Consider the following 19,155-nt stretch of genomic DNA (forward strand, 5'->3'; position numbering starts at 1 on the left):
CTCATGACACACAGCAACATAACCTCAAATGACCTGAAAAAGACTGATGTTTGCCTGCCAAACACAGTGCAGGTTAATTAGTATTTAGTTTATCACATAACATGCTGCAGAGGAATGTAGGCCATCTACAGAAATGATTGTATAACAATCTTTAACCCTCCTGTTACATTCAGGGTCAAATTGACCCGTTTGAAAAGTTTGAAAATCTACGAAAAATACTTTCAAGTATTTTTTTGTATGAAACTTCTTCTACTTACTTAATTAGTGCAATAAACAAGTAAAAGGAAAATGGTTCATGTCATGCATTTGGAAACCACCCCCCTACATGTCTATATCACAGAGATGGTATTCGGGTCATCTGACCCAGCAGTGCAAGTGGAGGCTAGAGGCTAAACTATGGGTTAACCCTCCTGTTATATTCGTGTTTTTGTAACAGCAATAAATATTCGTGGGTCAATTTGACCCAGTGCATGTTTAATTATCCAAAAATGGTCAGAAGCCCCAAAATCCAGATTTTTTTTGTGTACATAGTTTGTACCTTTTATTACTATCAATGAAATCAATATTTAGTGCAATTGTGTTATTCACCTTCTCACAGATCATGGTTCCATTAGAATAAGTCACTCGTTTTTCACAAAACATATACATTCAAACACATTTTTCTATTTCTTTTTTACATTGGAAAAACTTGATATAAAATACATTAGTTTTGCATAACATAACATTTTTTAAATTACTTTTAAAATGTTCCAACTTGTTTCCAATTGTTGATGTTGATAAATAGAGACGAGACACCTCTTCTGTTCAGGGTCAAATTGACCCGTTCACTTACCAAATTAGTCCGTGTGTGTGTGTGTGTGTGTGTGTGGTGTGTGTGTGTGTGTGTGTGTGTGTGTGTGTGTGTGTGTGTGTGGGTGTGTGTGTGTGTGTGTGTGTGGTGTGTGTGTGTGTGTGGTGTGTGTGTGTGTGTTTAGCCTCCACTTGCAACTGCCGGGTCAGATTGGACCCGAATACCATCTCTGTGATATAGACCAGTGGTTCCCAAACTTTTTGTGCCAAGGCACACCAAAGGACAAGTAAAAATCTCAAGGCACACCTATTGTGCGAAATAGCCCTTATAACACGTGTTATCACTCATATCATGTAAAATATCTGTAAATGTGCATAATTATTTACTAATGCCAAATAAAATGTGACAAAGACAACTATATTACTCCGTGAAATATTTCAGAAATAATTTGAAACTTTATCAAATTAGGCTTCATCAAAGCACAGGGATGAAATGTATACCAATATAATCTGTGGACTCTCAGGGCTCGACATTATAAATGGCCCGCTGGCCCGGAAGCATAACGTACTTTCAACTCGCCCCACAGCTGTTTGCTGCGGAGCGCAGCGCGAGCAGTCTCCCGTGAGCGGAGCGCACTCCTTCACTACAGACTGTGTCTGTGTGTCTGTGTGTCTGTGTGTCTGTGTGTGTGTGTGTCTGTGTGTCTCTCTCTCTCTCTCTCTCTCTCTCTCTACCTCTCCTCTCCTCTCTCTCTCTCTCTCTTCTCTCTCTCTCTCTCTCTATAACTATCTATCAATATATCTATCCATCTATCTCTCTCTCTCTCAATCTATCTCTCAATCTATAAGGAACCGCAGTAGACAAAGCGTTGCTATAGCAACACGTCATGTTTATACGAAAAGGGGTGGGGGTCAATATGACCCGCTGGGCGGAAATAGGTATAAATGGCAATTTTTTGGGCGATTTCTTCAATCTTACTTCATATGACAATTTTTAACAACATAGGGTGCTACATAACACACTTTCAGGAAAAGTCACGGACTGGAAGACTTTAATATTTATTGAAAAAAGTTACACAGTTCTAGTGTTGTCCTTCAGCCTTCGATGTGTCACGGTCTTATAATTCCCCACCTGCAACTGCGTTTAACAGCGAAATATGGGGTTCTGTGAGGATTTTTTTTGTAAGAATTGTATTTAGGTATAGAGTTTGGCCTCTGTATTATGAATGAGTGCATACAAAGTACTGATATAGTAAATTAAAAAATAATATTTTTGTGTAGTTGTATATTGCAATAATAACGTATGGTTGTCACAAAAATCCCACGGCACACCCGGACTTGCCTCACGGCACACCGTTTGGGAACCACTGATATAGACATGTAGGGGGGGGGGGCTTTGCATATGACGTCACGTTACCCGTGACGTCATATGCAAAGCCTCTATACAGTCTATGGTTGAGTCGATGTCTTGCACTTGGAAGATGTCTGCCAGAGAAAGAGGGAGATATGTTGTGCTTTTTTATCAACGGGAAAAAGGTACGTTTAGCATTTAATAAACAGATAACCAATGTTTGAGGTAGTTTTAGCTGTTAGCCAGTCGTTTTTTTTCAGCTAAAGTCTGTCACAAATGCCTGCAAATTAGTTGCACGAATGTTAAAAGTTGTATTTTTGACTCATAAACAGTGTGAGGGATTTAGAGAATTAGAATACATGCTTAAATTGAACTAAAAGTAGTTTTTAAGTCATGAACTGCAAACGGTGACCCCTCAGAATCTGGGACGGAAATGGATTAAAAAATAGCTCCAGAAAAACAGTTTTAGCATCACACAACTGTTACATTTTATGAAGACAATACTGTATATTTGACAAACTTTAACTACTTTGTGTTATTATTTTCTGAGAAAAAAGGCCCCTAGTGATACAAAAACACAATAAAGTTCATTTTGATCTAACAAAGACAGACAGAAAAACCAGAACTTATACACACAAGACTAATCACACAACAAGACACAGGTGAGGAGGGGAGGAGATGGCCTACCTGCCTGTACAGCCTTCCATCTGTTCACAAACTTATCTCGTGCCCTCATTGGTCATGTGCGCGTTCGTGTGTGTTGGAGGAGGGGCTCTGTAAGGAAGTGGCAGATTTTTTCCGGCTGTGTATTTTCAAATTCTAGCACACTCGAGCTGGTTTCTCCAAAATTACATACCCCACCTTTAATAAGAGAAATAGTTACCTTGTGTTAAAAGGTAACAGAGAAGAATGCGGACCCTGAGACCATGCTGCTGTCCTTCCTCAGAGAGAAGCGTATCCTTTCCGACCAAACACACACACACACACAACACACACACCACACACCACACACACACACACACACACACACAAAATAAACAAACTGTAACACTGTGCAATAACAATGAAATGTGCAATACACAGGCTTCTGCAATTAATTTGTATTACTGGCTGCAACAACACTACTTTGTATATGTTCCCCTACTTTAAAAAAAAATAATGCTGCTACTTATTTGTTTACATTGCATGCATAGTTATTTGATTTTAGTTATTAAGTGTGCTTGCATCTTGGTTATTTCCCTTGACGGTGGCCTGCAGTGAGGTTAACGGGAACTAAGTCTGGCTGCGGGGGGGGAGGCTGCGGGGCGTGCACCGTCATGGTGTCCCGCTACCAACCTGCCACCAAAACCATCATGTATCCTTTCTGATAACAATGGAGGACCACTGGAGTATATTGAAAGAACACACAGTTTCCCTTCACCTTACTTTCAGGCATTTCTCAGCGAACGCCTGCCTGCTGCCGCTCTGCTCACTGCAGGGAGCCGCTGTCACCACCGTAGAGGGGGTCGGCAGCACCAAGAGCCGCATCCACCCGGTGCAGGTCAGTGAGGGACGCCTTGCTCATGAGCACCTCAGCATTAAGTGCTGAGGGGGAAGAGAGCGATCATTTGCTTCCTCCATTTCCCAAAGTTATGTGCATGCATGTTACAGCAACTGTAAATGCCTCTGGATGTACAGCCCCAAACACACTTCCCTTTTAATGCAAAACATACCTTCGTCAAGGAACAAATGTATGAGTTAAAGATTTTCTTTTTGATGCTGTGCTTTTTTAGGAGCGGATAGCGAAGGCTCACGGCTCTCAGTGCGGGTTTCTGCACCCCGGGGATGGTGATGTCGATGTACACCCTGCTGAGGAACAACCTCAGCCCAGCATGGAGGACATCACACAGCACCTCGCCGGTCCGTCTGCTGGATTTTATTCATAATAAGCATATATAGCGCACCTTTAAAAATACAACACACAACAAGAATTACATGTTAAAAGCAGATCTGAAAATGTGAGTTTTGATTGTGATTTTAGAAATTGGTGCAGTCGTGCCTTTTCCATGAATCCAGCTATTTATATCCATGTGAAAACACCAGGTGATTATTAATGAAGTCTCACAAATCTGTCATGCCTCCTTATTCTGTGTTTTGTTTTTCCAGGAAATCTGTGTCGCTGTACTGGATATCGGCCCATTATCGACGGCTGCAGGACTTTCTGTCAGTACAAAGCTCCGCTCTGCAGGGAATACAAGTTATATCATTCTGTTTTTGCATGACTGTGTCACCATGCATGGGCTAGCAAACACAAGGAAAAACATTAACATAAGTATGTGATTAATTTAACTGCAACTAAAACCAACAGGAAGAAAACTGCTGTCAAGCTAATGGAGCGGAGACTGTTGCCTCAATGGAGACAAAAATGATGATGAAGCAGAGCATGTGAGTTTAAGTAAAAATAAATGTCTTGCTTTTCTAGTTATTTGTCTTTTTTCTATTTCCCTTTTTTTAAGCATTTTGAAAAACAAATAATGTTTTTAAGGATCTGAGGAATGAAAAATACATTCACTTACTAATCTTGCCATGGTGTCCCATGTATCACATTAAATGCTTGTTTTATCTCCTCTCTCAATGTTCTGCAGGAAAAGCCACGGTTGTTCAACAAGGATGAGTTTTCTTCCTCTGGACCCGACCCAGGAGCTTATCTTCCCCCCTGAACTGATCGTAAGACATGAGATCTTTTTTCAAGCAACAATAAGTTCAAATGTAACACACTGCTCAGAGTGTTTACTCACAGAGGGTCATTCCAGGTCGTGTTTATCCAATATTGTTCCCATCATGAAGCTGCAGTATTAAATGCAACTTTCTCCACAGCTGATGTCAGAGAGCGCGAGGCCACACGAGCCTCACCTTCCAGGGGAGAGGATGCGCTGGGTGTCCCCCTCCTCCCTGCAAGAGCTGCTGCAGCTGAAGACCAGAAACCCTGCAGCTCCTCTGGTGATGGGGAACACAAACATAGGTCAGATTGATTTTAGGTTAATTCAGACTTTCTGCAGTTGTTCCTTTGACAGTTTATCACAAGTACAAAACAGTCATAGGATCATAAGTAGGCATGATGTAGTGAGTCATTACTGTCCAAGTTGACCTACACTCTGATTCCTGTTAAAGGTCCAGATATAAAGTTTAAAAGGCACCGTGCATCCGCTGATAATCTCTCCAACCAGAGTGATGGAGCTGTTTTGAGGTCACTCAGACTCCACAAGGTGGGTAAAACACATTTACAATTTATATTTGTACATAATTATCATACAGATAATAATTCTGCCTGCCAGTGCAGAGTATAAAAGTACAGAGTTTTTTTTCTAAATCCTCTCCACAACTTTTCAGGTGTTTTGGGTGGGGGCGGGCTGCAGTCTCTCTGAGCTTCAGTCTCTCCTGGAGAAGCTGCTGCTTCAGAGTCCGCAGGAGAAAACTGAGCTGTTCAGAGCTCTGATCCAACAGCTGGGGAACCTGGGAAGCCAGCAGATCCGTAACGTTGCTGTAAAAACACTCTACTAATTTATTATCTAGTATCAGAGAAATATTAGTCCCTTCGATTTAGAGGAGTGTATTTACAAAGCATGAAGAAGAATTATAGATAATATATTTTTATTTTTGCTTTTACACGTTTAGTCTCTTGGAGGCAACATCATGAGCGCGTTCCCAAACTCAGACCTGAACCCTGTTTTAGCTGCTGGGAGCTGCAGGAGTGAGCGTCATTTCTAACGGTGAGTAGATTTTCTGGTAGAAGATCCGCAGTTCAAACTTTCAAAAAATGAAGATTAATATCAGACACTTTTGCTCCTTTTTACCAGGAGGAAGACGAGAGGTTCCTCTGGATCAAAAACTTCTTCGCGAGCTCCGGGAAAACCATCCTGAAGCCAGAAGAGATTGTGCTCTTCTGTCTTTATTCCCTTCTCCCAGGAAGGTACACATATCGTTTCTAAGAGTTCCTCCCATTTGCAGTGTATTCAAATAGATAAGTAGTTTTTTTGTAACAGCTGATAAGAAGGTAAATCTGATCTCCTCTGTGTGTTCCTGCAGGGGGAGTTTGTCCGAGCTTTCCGTCATGCTCCGAGGAAGGAGAGCAGCTTCTCCACGGTGACCACCGGATGAGGGTGTTCTTCTCCGAGGGGTCCCGGGTGGTGCAGGACATCAGTATTTACTACGGTGGGATGGGACCCACCACTGTTAGCGCCTCCCAAAACCTGCCAGGCTATCATCTCAAGGTGTTTGATTATTAGAAGTAGATAAGCAGGATTTTTTCTTTCCTCTGTTTCCCACTTCTTTTTTTCATTAGTCATCCTTGATTTCTTTATTCAATAACAATAACAGGCATGACTATAGAGCGTGTTTCCTTCAGGCGTTGGGACGAGGAGACCCTGAGCCGGGCGTATGACGTCCTCCTGGAGGAGTGGTGCTCCCTCCTTCGGCTCCTGGAGGAAAAGTGGAGTTCCGTCGCTCTCTGACTCTCAGCTTCCTCTTCAAGTTCAACCTGGAGGTCCTGCAGAGACTCAGAGACATGGTAGGACAAGGACTGATAAAAAAACATGCTTTAATTCCCTCGAGAAACCAGTAAGATATGTATACTAGAGTTTCTGTGTGCAGAATGTGATTACAGATGAGGTCCTGAGAAAATGCAGCCTCTCCCCAAAGAGATCCAACCCAGCCTGCAGGAGTTCCAGGTGAGAAAATAAATGTTAATCTAAAGCATTTTGCATTTTGATAAACCACTTTTAATATGCCAAACCTGACTTCTTCTTCTGCTTGTTCTTCAGCATGTGTCAAAGAGCCAGAGCGAGCAGGACCCTGTGGGGCGTCCCATGATGCATCGCTCCGCCCTCAGCCAGGCCACAGGAGAGGCGGTTTACTGCGACGACATCCCGACGACAGACGGGGAGCTGTTCCTCGCTCTGGTCACCAGCTCTCGAGCCAAGGCTCGAATCACGTAAGGAAAAAGTAAGGATCTCTGACTACAATTTAGATTTCTTGCATCGTTTTTAAACTTTAACTTTTAATCCGACAGAGGGCTGGATGTGAGCGAGGCTCTGCAGCTTCCTGGTGTTGTGGATGTCATCACAGTCAAAGACATTCCTGGGAAGAAAGTCCGTGAAATGTGCGGGTATGAAGAGGAGCTGCTTGCTGAGAGCGAGGTACAGTGTGAGCGTGTGCACACCTCTTTTTAATGGTGTGTGTGTACACTTTGAAAACAGTGATAGTTAGAAAACTGACTGATGACATATCATTTACACTCAAGTCTTACGGTACGTCCACACAGCAGCGTTAAAAAAATCTTCCAACGCTTCTGCCCATTCACTTTGAATGGGGTGACGTCACTTTGCCTCACTTTTCGCCGAACTGCATTGTGGGAAGCAGAGCGGAGCTTTGCTGGCGTTTCAGGTTGCAAAAGTTGAGCAATGTTCAACTTTTGAAGCTTCTGAAGCTTCGGTGGAAGCGTCAGCCAATCAAATCCTGTTTATGCAGCCAATCAAACCGTGTGTATGCTGGGAGAGACACACCGCAGGTCATTTCCTCATATTCCAAAAAATGGAGCAAGCTTCAACGCACGCCGCTGTGTGGACGGGCCGTCACACCCTCTTTACTAATAACACTGTGTAGATCCTTCAAAAAGCAAACAGAATTCCAACTTATTTATGGGAAAACACTTGAATTTCAAGGTTCCCCATGTTTATACACTGATTAATGTGCTTTTTCTGTGCAGGTGTCGTGCGTGGGGCAGATGTTGTGTGCGGTAGTCGCTGATACGAGGGCTCACGCCAGAAGAGCAGCAGCGGCGGTGAAGGTCGGGTACGAAGACCTGCCGGAGCCCATCTTCACCACAGAGGTGAGTTGAGTCCAGATTTACTGACATATAACAAATCCAACCCGAGATGCGCTTTTTATGTGGATTTACCACGACAGTTTGTATACAATTATGGAGTTTCTTGCAATAATGTAACACAAAAAGGCATAGTTAAGACAAAATGTAGTAGCTGTAAAAAAAAAACTATCTCAGGAGTTGTAAATCGATTCAAAGTCTTAGAATATCCATTAATCAATTTTCTGCACAATCCATTTTTTTTCCATAATTTTTTATTGTCACTCCCTGTGACAGGAAGCCATTGAGAAGTCGTCTTTCTACGAGCCTCTGAGGAGCATCGAGAGAGGAAATGTACCGAAGCGTTTAAAACTGTCGATCAGATTCATGAAGGTAAGAGTCTGTGCTGAAACATATTAGTTATATTAATATCTGAACATAATCAAACAGAACCAGGTTTTGTATTTGTCCAAAGTGTTTGCACGTCACTGTGTTTCGCTAATTGTTTCCACAGGAGAGTTTAGGATGGGAGGTCAGGAGCATTTCTACATGGAGACGCAAAGCATGCTGGTAGTTCCCGTTGGAGAGGAGACTGAGTTCAACGTTTACGTCTCCAGTCAGCATCTGTCATTTACTCAGGTACACAGACGATTTTTAGACCTTTTAACAATTAACACTTGATGACGGCACATACAAAAGATATCTGGGGTTTGATGGATTTGTCTCATTTTCCTGGGCGCAGTCTGTGGTTTGTACTTGTTTAACTTTTGTCTAGTTTCTGAACATATAGAGGAGCTGTGAGCTCTGAGTGCTAACAGCTAACGGCTGTGTTGTTTTTCTGGGGTTTCTCTGAAGATCACGTCACGGCTCCGCCTACACTGCGTTACTATAGATACTACCCCAGTTCCTAAACTGTAATGGAAATGCGCCATAAAGTGAGCCAGTCCTAACGAGGCCCAGCCATACCGAGCGGGGCCGAGCGAGGCCGTGTAGTGGAAACGCGCCATTAGTGATCATCAAAACATTTCTATTACCAATCTTTTAACAATTAACACTTGAAATGATGACGGCACCTACAAAAGATATCTGGGGTTTGATGGATTTGTCTCATTTTCCTGGGCGCAGGACGCTATAGCAGAGACGTTGGGCATCCCGTCCAACAGAGTCACATGTCACGTCAAACGGATCGGAGGAGCTTTCGGAGGGGAAGGTCTTCAAAACCGCGATCCTGGCTTGTATTACGTCTGTGGCTGCGTGGAAGTAAGTCACAATGGAAAACAACAACACACAGCATCAGAATATGTCTGTTTAATACAAAAACAAATAGGTGTATTGAAATTAAATGAGAAACAGAGTAGACTTAAATTCTTCTTTTTATTTATGGTAATTGCTTTGACTGTTTCTGTTTAGGACTAATCGAGCAGTGCGCTGTGTTTTGGAGCGAGGAGAGGACATGTTGATCACAGGAGGCCGCCACCCTGTCCTCGCCAAATACAAAGTAATAAAAAACACTTGCCAGAAGTTGATGGATTGAACATTGTGAATGTTTTCAGGAAAAGTGATAAAATATTGTTGGTTTTTTTCAGGTGGGTTTCATGCAAGATGGGAGGATCGTGGCGGTAGATATCCAGTACTTCATCAACGCTGGAAACGCAGTGGATGAATCTATCCTTGTGCGTAAATATTTTTATATTTATTTACCAGATGAAGAGACTTAAATGTAACCCTCGAGTTTCTTTCTTCTTCTTCTTCTTTCTCTTCTTCTGGCAGGTAGTCGAGAAGATTCTGCTCCACTTTGACAACGCCTACAACATCCCCAACCTGTGGGGCCGTGCCGCCGCCTGCAGGACCAACCTGCCCTCCAAACACCGCCTTCAGGGGCTTCGGCGTGCCACAGGCCCTCATGGTCATGGAGAACCTGATCAACGACGTGGCCATGGCGCTGGGACGCCCTGCAGACCAGGTCATTATCCAATCAATATGCTTAGTATTAATCATCAGTGGTACAATCACTAATTCCTGTTTTCAAATGGTGTATCAGATCAGGGAGATGAACATGTACGAGGGTCCGTCCATCACTCACTACAAGTTTGCGTTCAGCCCGGAGAACCTGCGGCGCTGCTGGCAGGAGTGTAAGGAGAAGTGTGAGTTCAGCGCCCGCCGCAGCGCCGTGCAGGAGTTCAACCTGCAGCACCCGCTGGAGGAAGAGAGGCATGGCCATCGTCCCCGTTAAGTTCGGGGTTGCATTTTCAGAAAGCTTCCTAAACCAGGTCAGTTTGTTTTTTTTTAGGCATGGTTAGGTTCAGCTTATTATGCTTTATATCAGTATAATCTCCTAATATACACTGATGGTGATTGTGTGCTTGTTTGTGTGTAAAGGCTGCAGCTTTGGTGCACATCTATAAAGACGGCTCTGTTCTGGTCTCTCACGGGGGGGACGGAGATGGGTCAGGGGCCCCTGCACACTAAGATGCAACAGGTACAGGAAGTTCTTCAGTGTGAGTGAAAAAGACTCAAAATGTGTGACATCTGCCAGCCCAAAATAAGTCAAGAAACACGATTTTGAAAACAAAAAAGGTCCGGTTCTGTTCCCTTTTTCCTGTCAGGTTGCGAGTCGGGAGCTCCACATCCCCGCTTCTAAGATCTACATCAGTGATGACCAGCACCAACACCGTCCCCAACACCACCCCGTCAGCTGCGTCCTACGGCACAGACGCCAACGGCATGGCAGTGAAGGTAACATCACTTCCTGTTGTTTGTTTTAGTGTTTTTTTTATTTTTATTTTTTTAAATGTCTCTTAAATGAAACGATTTAGTTGTAAGTTGTAGTTTATTTGACATATCATTTACGTGTATTGTTTACATTTTTCCTGTTATTCAGGATGCCTGCCAGATTCTGTACCAGCGCCTGGAGCCAATCAGGAAGAAGAACCCCAAGGATCATGGGAGAGCTGGGTACAATTGCACAATAATGGAAAACATGAATTAGATAACTCCTTGATTGAGCTTTAAAAATAGGTATTCTACCCAAACAGTAAATAGCATTTTTATCACAAATTCTGTTTTCTTTTATTTATTCTCAGGTCATGGCAGCATTTATGGATAAAATCAGTTTATCAGTTACTGGATTCTACAGGTACGACTTCACATTTTTGATCATTTTATATGTATTTATTAAGTGACGGCAGAGGTGGGGGTCAGACTCGAGTCGCATATTTTTGGACTTAAGACTTGCTTGAATAACATTGATAAAAGACTTGACTTGACTTTGACTTGATATTCATGACTTGAGACTTGACTTGACTTGAGACAGATGACTTTTTAATTAAATATTTGCATTTGTTTTTGTATTGTACGGAAGCCCCTAAAGGGCAATGAAAAAAAAACATACTGTATCTCGTTCGCACGAGAAAGTTACCGCCCAGTAGGAAGTGGAGCACACAGGAGACAACCGTTTCATTACAGACTGTTATGTTTATGTTGGGAAATGGCAGTGCATACATTATTTTAGATATATTTTGAACTCGGACTCTCATTCACTTCATGAAATCTCTACAGCACCAGGAGGCAGCGGGACGTGTAACTCCGCCTCTGAGAAGTGCAGCACCAGCGCGCAAAGAGCTGTGCCTTTTACGCAACGCCTTCACTGTGTTTACTTTCATTAGAACAGCCAAAGAGCGGACCGCAGGCTGCTACGTTTAACCACACACACACACACACACACACACACACACACACACACCACACACACACACACACACACACACACACACCACACCTTTACACACATCGAACTGCCCGATTAATCCCCCTATTACTCGTTTTATGAAGGAGATGTCCGGTCACTAAGGTGCATGATGTGTGTGTTTGTGCTCTGCTCAGCTCTGCTCTGTGTGTTTGTGTGTGTCCGACAACGGCATTTGTTTTCAAATGACCATGAACAGTAATTACACACATCTGGCCAACTCCATATGTATATGTGGGTGTTCCCAAATTAAAGAAATTAGTTTAATCTTAATGTCGCACTGTCTGCACACAAACACACACACACATATCATGCACCCTACATATTCCGTTGTATTGGCTTGGATGCAATATTTCTTTTGTGCACAGACACAGTTTAGGAAACAATGAGACAGTGTCATATGGGAGCACCTTAGACAGACCATGGAGAAATGCTGTGACCCTGCTGAAGGGGAGCCAGGGCAGGAGGCTTAACATGTTGATGTAAAATATTTGTGTTGTACTTCTGTTATCACTTTTAGAACCCTTTTAGAACTTATAGGGTTATCATTTCAGCGCCCCACTCTCCATGCTGGTTTATGTTGTGAAAAATAAAAACTAAACTTTCCATAACCACAATATTTTAACTGATTTAAATGCGGAGGACTGGGTTATTCATCAGAATTTCGTATGACTTGACTTGTGACTTACTTGACCTGAGCAATGACTTGAGTTGCTTGACTCTCACCACAGTGACTTGGGACTTGCTTGAGACTTGTAGGTTAAGACTTGAGACTTGCTCATGACTTGCACATGTAGGACTTACTCGCACCTCTGAGTGACTGTAACACATCCCTGTCCTCAGAGGACCGGACCCTGTACATGGACTGGGAGAAGATGGAGGGGCAGCCGTACGCTTACTTCACCTTCGGAGTGTGTTGCTGTGAGGTGGAGCTGGACTGCCTCACAGGAGACTACAGGGTCAGGACATGTTTTATGTTTTAAGAGATAAATCTGCATAAAATAAATAAATAACATTGGTTCTTTTTATCCTGCAGACGGTAAGGACAGACATTGTGGCGGACCATCGGGAAGAGTGTGAACCCGTCAATGGACATCGGCCAAGTGAGTGGCTGATTTAAATGCAACAATAGATCATAATTAGGATAACTAGGAACAGATGCTCTTCAGAGTTTACTCGAGTTTACTCGTTTCTTTTATTTGTATTTTGATCTCCATTTCCCCCTTTTTCTTTACTGTTTAACATATTATCTTTGTCTCTTCCTCCCTTCCTTCCTGTCTCCTCTCTCCTCAGATTGAAGGAGCCTTCATGCAGGGTCTGGGTCTGTTCACTCTGGAGGAGTTGAAGTTCTCCCCCGCCGGGCTCCTGTACACTCGCGGTCCGTCTCAGTATAAGATCCCGGCGGTGTGCGACATGCCGCTTCACTTCAACGTCTACTTGCTGTCGAACTCCGACAACCCCCACGCCATCTACTCCTCAAAGGTTCAATATTTATTTTGCATTGTTGATGAGAAATAATACTGTGGTTTTGTCTTGACTTTTTCTCACTTCTCTGATGTGTGTCAATTAATAAAACAATAAATGTTCCTGGTGTTTGGTTCTGCAGGGTATTGGAGAGCCTGTCCTCTTCCTGGGCAGCACTGCGTTCTTCGCCATCAAAGACGCCGTGTCTGCAGCTCGCTCTGACTCCGGGTTATTTGGCCCGTTTTCTCTAAACAGCCCTGCGATTCCGGAGAGGATCTGCCTCGCCTGCGCCTCCCCGTTGACTCAGAAGGTAAAAACTGCAGAAATATGGGTGTTTCTACACAGAAACTGCAGTGGTTGAGATCAGTTGAAGTGTTTGTTTTACATTGTACCTGCCTAATTTACTGTGATTTCTCCAATAGCAGGTATTTATTTAAGGTCTGCTATTCTGTCATTGGTTTTATTTGATTTCAAAATGTTATTCTGCCATGGTGTAAATTTCCAGAGATTTTACATTTAGCATTCTCCAGTGGTGATATTTGTTGGTTTGTGTTTTATTTTGTTCCCAGATTCCAGCCAGCAAACCAGGATCTTTCACACCATGGGCCTTAAACATCTAAAACTCAACCTGTCAATCTTTGTATGTGAATACTAAAGCAGTGCATGAACGCAACAAACAATAATGAAGTAATACAGTTATACTCAATGATCTATAAACCTTCTCTGTTCTTTTGAACCAACCAATGAAACGTTTCTAATTTTTATTGTTACATTTTTTATTGCAATTTAATTGTTTGCCCTTGCTCTCATCCTCCAGTATCACTATTTCAATAGAAGAATACATAATTAAGCACAATATTAAAATCAACATATTATCTCAGTGTTTCCTCTTTATTTATTCAGTGGTATCAAGGTTCAAGGTTCTTTATTTAGTCATACGAACATAGCTACAGTGTAGTTATGCCGATACAAATCTCGTGTCACAGGCTTCTCCAACAGAGCAACACAGATAAACAGAAAAATATAATATAATATAATAAGTAAATAGTAAATAGTAATACAAAAAGAAAAATAGTTTAAAAAGTGAAATAGTGCAATAAGAGTCTATATGCAAGTTATTGGAATAGGATATATGGTAAATAGATAAATACTTTTAAAATAACTTTTAAGTAGCAGCCAGATGAATATTAAGGATGTTGTTTCAACAGTTCAGGTGTTTAGCAGTCTTATTGCCTGTGGGATGAAACTGTCCCCGAGTCTGGTGGTTTTAGTCCGGATGCTGCGGTAGCGCCTGCCAGACGGCAGCAGACAGAACAGTTGGTAGCTGGGGTGATGGGGGTCTTTATAATCCTAAGGGATTTCTTCCTGAGGCGCTGGGAGTAAAGGTCCTCCATGGATGGCAGCTCCGTCCTGGTGATGTTCTGTGCAGTTTTCACCACCCTCTGTAAAGCCTTACGATTGAGGGCGGTGCAGCTGCTGTACCAGGCCGTGATGCAGCCAGTCAGGATACTCTCTATGGTGCACCTGTAGAAGTTGCAGAGTATCCTGGAGTCCATGTTGAACCTCCTCAGCCTGCGGAGGAAGAAGAGCCGCTGTCAAGCTTTTTTTAGAATTAGGTTAATGTCAGGAATGAACAGGTTACTTTTAATCTCAGGATGTTACTTTTGTTTAAATTGATCATATCTTAAGATATATTATTTTGGCATAAATTGGCTTTTTTTCCTCGTAAAACACAACAGCATAACCTCAATAACCTGAAACAGACTGACCTTTACCTGCCAAATACAGTGCAGTTTAATTATTAAAAAGGAAAAAGTATCACATTAACATGCTGCAGAGGAAAGTAGGGCATCTACAGAAATGTGTGTTTAGTTGTTTATCTTATAAAAAACGTTAACTCACAGAGCCAAAATAAACACTTTAGGCAGCAGTGAAGGGGACGTCAAGGGCAAAAGCATGAGATTTAACAAGTACAAAAACACTAGAATTACAGTGAATGTAATTATATACGTCATAATCATTAAGCTAATTCTGTCTAAAAAAGTAGGTTATATTTGTTTAAGTTTGCAGGTATTTTAACCCTCCTGTTATCCTCAGATTGACTTTACACCCTTTATCCTCTGGGGTCAAATCGACAGTAGTTTAAAACTCAAGACAATTATCATATTCCACATTTTAACCAACATGTATGTCTCTGGTGCTTTAGGTATCTTAGTTCACTACCTAAATAACCATTTAAATAAAACATTACCCCAACCTTCCCCCCCCACAGACCCCTTTATACATCCAGAATTCCTATTATGTGACTATCGAAAAATATATAAATCACCATAAAATCTCCCTGACCCTGACTGATATAAAATGTTAAAGTAATATCTTTTTGATGTTGTTAAAGGACCAATAACTAAAGCAGAGGGTAGTTTTTTTACAATGATACATTTACAACAAATAATGAACCATTTTCTTAGATACGTTAAACATTGAATGGGGTCAGAGAGAAGCAGCAGTTCAGTTATAAACAGGAAGTTGACTGAGAATGAATCCAAAATAAAAGCATCAAGTTAACGCTCACCAAAAAGATACATGTATTTCACAACACACCGACCTACAGTATGGTTAAATAGTATATAGTTTAGTGTATCATGTAATGAACAAATGAATGAACATTGAAATGAATGTCACTAAAGAATACTTGAGAAAAGTTCCAGTGTTGTAAAGTATTTGAAAATGCTGGACAAAAATTAATGTATTTCCCAGGTTCGTTGGTTTTATTTTGAAAGTCCCGACAGCCGGAAGTTCTGTTTACTCAGACTGACTTTATCTAGTGTTGAGTCCCATACAGTCTATGGTTGAGGCCTAGGCTCCACGGGAACGAAACGGGTTGAATCCGCATATTTCTCATGCGTATAGCCCTTTAAGCTAGACGACGCCGTAGCGGAAACGTAGAAACAGGCCCTGCAAACGACAACGGGTCCAAAGGTGGATAGATCTGGGAACGGAGCGCTCTGGGGGGTCCAACGGGGCCGTGTGGTAGCCTATACGGTCATCCGTTTCTGATAATGACGACGCAATAGCCCCGCAGCCTCTGCTGCTCACCCCCGCAAAAGTACACTGTACACTGAATTCAGATTATTTATCTTTATCTCGATATGGACATAAACGCGAGTGAAGTCCTATCTGACAGGACAGAGACACGCAGCTCCTCCCGCTGTGATGCAGCGGGAGCAAAACACACACTTCAAGTCAGATCATCACCCTTAGCTATTTTAATTACCTCTCAAACTACCTAAACTAGTTATAAATATGTTTATTTTTACTGTCGGGTCACCAGTGGGTTCGCCTGGCCTGGGCATTCGGGGCTTTAGCCCCGAATGTTTTTTCTTTAGCCCCGGACAATTCTCCCTCCAATAATATAATACATTAACCGTGTAGTGATGTGTCGGTCGCGAACGAGCCGGCTCAAAGAGCCGGCTCTTTTAAGTGAACGACGGGAGCCGGCTCGCGCCCGCGAACGAGCCGTTTTTTTTTGTTATTTTGTTGTTAAGTAATACAAGACAGAATGATATGATGATCTCCGCGCTACAGCTGCTCCGTGCATGCATGCAGTGACATGTAATATCCAAGGATTAGAGACTGTTGGATGCTGCTGTACTGAGCATTGCAATATATTTATTTTCACTATGTCATTTATTTATGATTATCCTTGGGCTCAGCAAAGATTTGATGTCAGCTGTTGCTGTCTTTTTTTCTATAGTTAATACTGAAATAGAGCCCTGCTGTTTAGTCAGGGCCTTTTCTTTAAATATAATTTTAAAATGTCGATACAGTAGCCCCTTTATTTAAATGTCTATGCTTAAGTTTTTATCTCAATCTCAATCTTTATTTATTTATATAGCACATTTAAAACAACCTTCAGTTGACCAAAGTGCTGTACAGGCAATACATATTAAATAACACAATGGGAGTACAATAATAAAACAATAATTAAAAACATGATAAAAAGCACAATAACTAGAAAAATATTTAAAAAAAACACATACAAATGTAAAAATGTAATGTTCAACTAGTATTAAAAGCCAGTGCAAAGAGGTGAGTTTTTAGCTGAGATTTAAAAAGTTCAATAGACTCAGCAGTCCGGATATATACTGGGAGGCTGTTCCACAGTCTAGGAGCTGCAACACTGAAAGCCCTGTCACCTCGGGTTTTTTATAGGTGTTGCTATCTGCTTTGTGTAGCGTGGTTCAAGCAAGTCAGTGCATTCATTGGGTGGTATCAGAGAGATACAAGGGTCTGTAAATGCAATGAAAACTGGCCACAGCAAATAATTGATATTAAACATGTAATTTTTACTTTTGAATACTTCAGTACAAAGGATGTATTGAATAATTTAAGTGATATGTGTACACATATAAATCATGAGTCAAAACAGGGCTACATTTGATTGAATTATAAAAGGTATAATATGTAGTAAACTGAAGAGCCGTTTGGGAGCCGAAAGAGCCGGCTCTTCTTGGTGAGCCGAGCCAAATGATCCGGCTCACCAAGAAGAGCCGGAATTCCCATCACTATAACCGTGCTTTACGTGAACCTCATCATGACACAAGAGAGGACGGCAGGACTGTAATTTCCCGTGTTCAGTGAATGCAACAGAGGCATGACACCAGACCAATCAGAGAGTTGCATGGAAATAAACGTGTGCTTGTACAGACATAAGGAGCTGTTTGTTCCACAACAAGCTGCTGGAGGAGAGTCCTCTCCTGTCAGACTGAGAGACTCAGGTGAGCTAAAGGACTCTCTGAGTGTTTAGATCAGACCTGGGCATCGTACGGCCCCCGGGCCACATACGGCCCTTTGGTTGACTCTGACCGGCCCGTGTAAGGCTAATTGGAAATTACAAAATAAACATATTTTCTAACTTTACCTCATGCATGGACTAAAGCTGCATTGCTTTTATTTTGAAGTTGTTTTTTATTCACGTGCATAATGACGCAATACGTATATCAAGACGTGCACATTATTGGATCCTTGTCACAAGACGACTTTAGCCCTCAAAAAAATGTCCGCTAAAAAAAGAAAGGTAGATGCTGAATGCAGGGTTTTCAACAAAAATTGGACTGCTAAGTATTTATTTACTGAAGTCGGAGGTAAAACCGTGTGTTTAGTTTGCGGGGAGCAAATCGCCGTGTTTAAGGAGTACAATGTGAGTCGACATTACGAGACGAAACACGCGGAGAAATATAAAAACTTGACTGACGCTGAAAGGGCGCGGACATCGGAAGCTTTGCTAGCTAAGCTGCAAAAGCAGCAAGGCTTTTTTACCAAGCTTCACACATCCAGTGATGCAGCAACCATGACCAGCTTTGTGATATCCCACAAAATTGCTAAAAACAGTAAGCCGTTCTCGGAGGGGGAGTTTGTCAAAGAGTGCTTGGTGGACTCTGCAGCACTAATATGCCCTGAAAAAAAAGCCGCATTTGAGCAAGTCCCGCTGTCCAGGCGAACCGTGACTAGAAGGATCGAGGACATTGCGGGGAATCTGGAGCTTCAGCTGCAACGTGAAGTGGCAAGTTACGACTTTTTCTCCTTGGCTTTGGACGAGAGCTGTGATGTCCGCGACACAGCCCAGTTACTCGTATTCGTCCGCGGGATAACACCGGACTTCAAGATTACGGAGGAGCTGGCAGCAATGCGGTCGATGAAAGGGACGACGACAGGGAGCGATCTGTTCACGGAGGTAAACGAGTGCATGGACACGCATACATATGTGAACAAACATTTTCAATTATGAAGTTTACGAAATCCAGGTATAGATCCTCTCTCACTGATGATCATCTGTCAGCTGTGCTTCGCATCTCCACCTCAGACATTCAACCTGACTTTGATGCACTCGTTAAAGCCCAGCAGAGACTAGATTTCTCTCACTGAACAAGAAAAGAGAACTTAAAAACACCAAATGAGGTGGTTAGA

General features: G+C 42.3%; 1 pseudogene; it reads left to right on the forward strand.

The window, feature by feature from the left end:
* The first annotated feature begins 1,946 nt into the window (after positions 1 to 1,946).
* LOC117499228 lies at positions 1,947 to 13,937 on the forward strand (annotated as a pseudogene).
* Positions 13,938 to 19,155: the final 5,218 nt, after the last annotated feature.

This window comes from Trematomus bernacchii, unplaced genomic scaffold (assembly GCF_902827165.1).
Source record: "Trematomus bernacchii unplaced genomic scaffold, fTreBer1.1, whole genome shotgun sequence".
Classification (NCBI taxonomy): domain Eukaryota; kingdom Metazoa; phylum Chordata; class Actinopteri; order Perciformes; family Nototheniidae; genus Trematomus; species Trematomus bernacchii.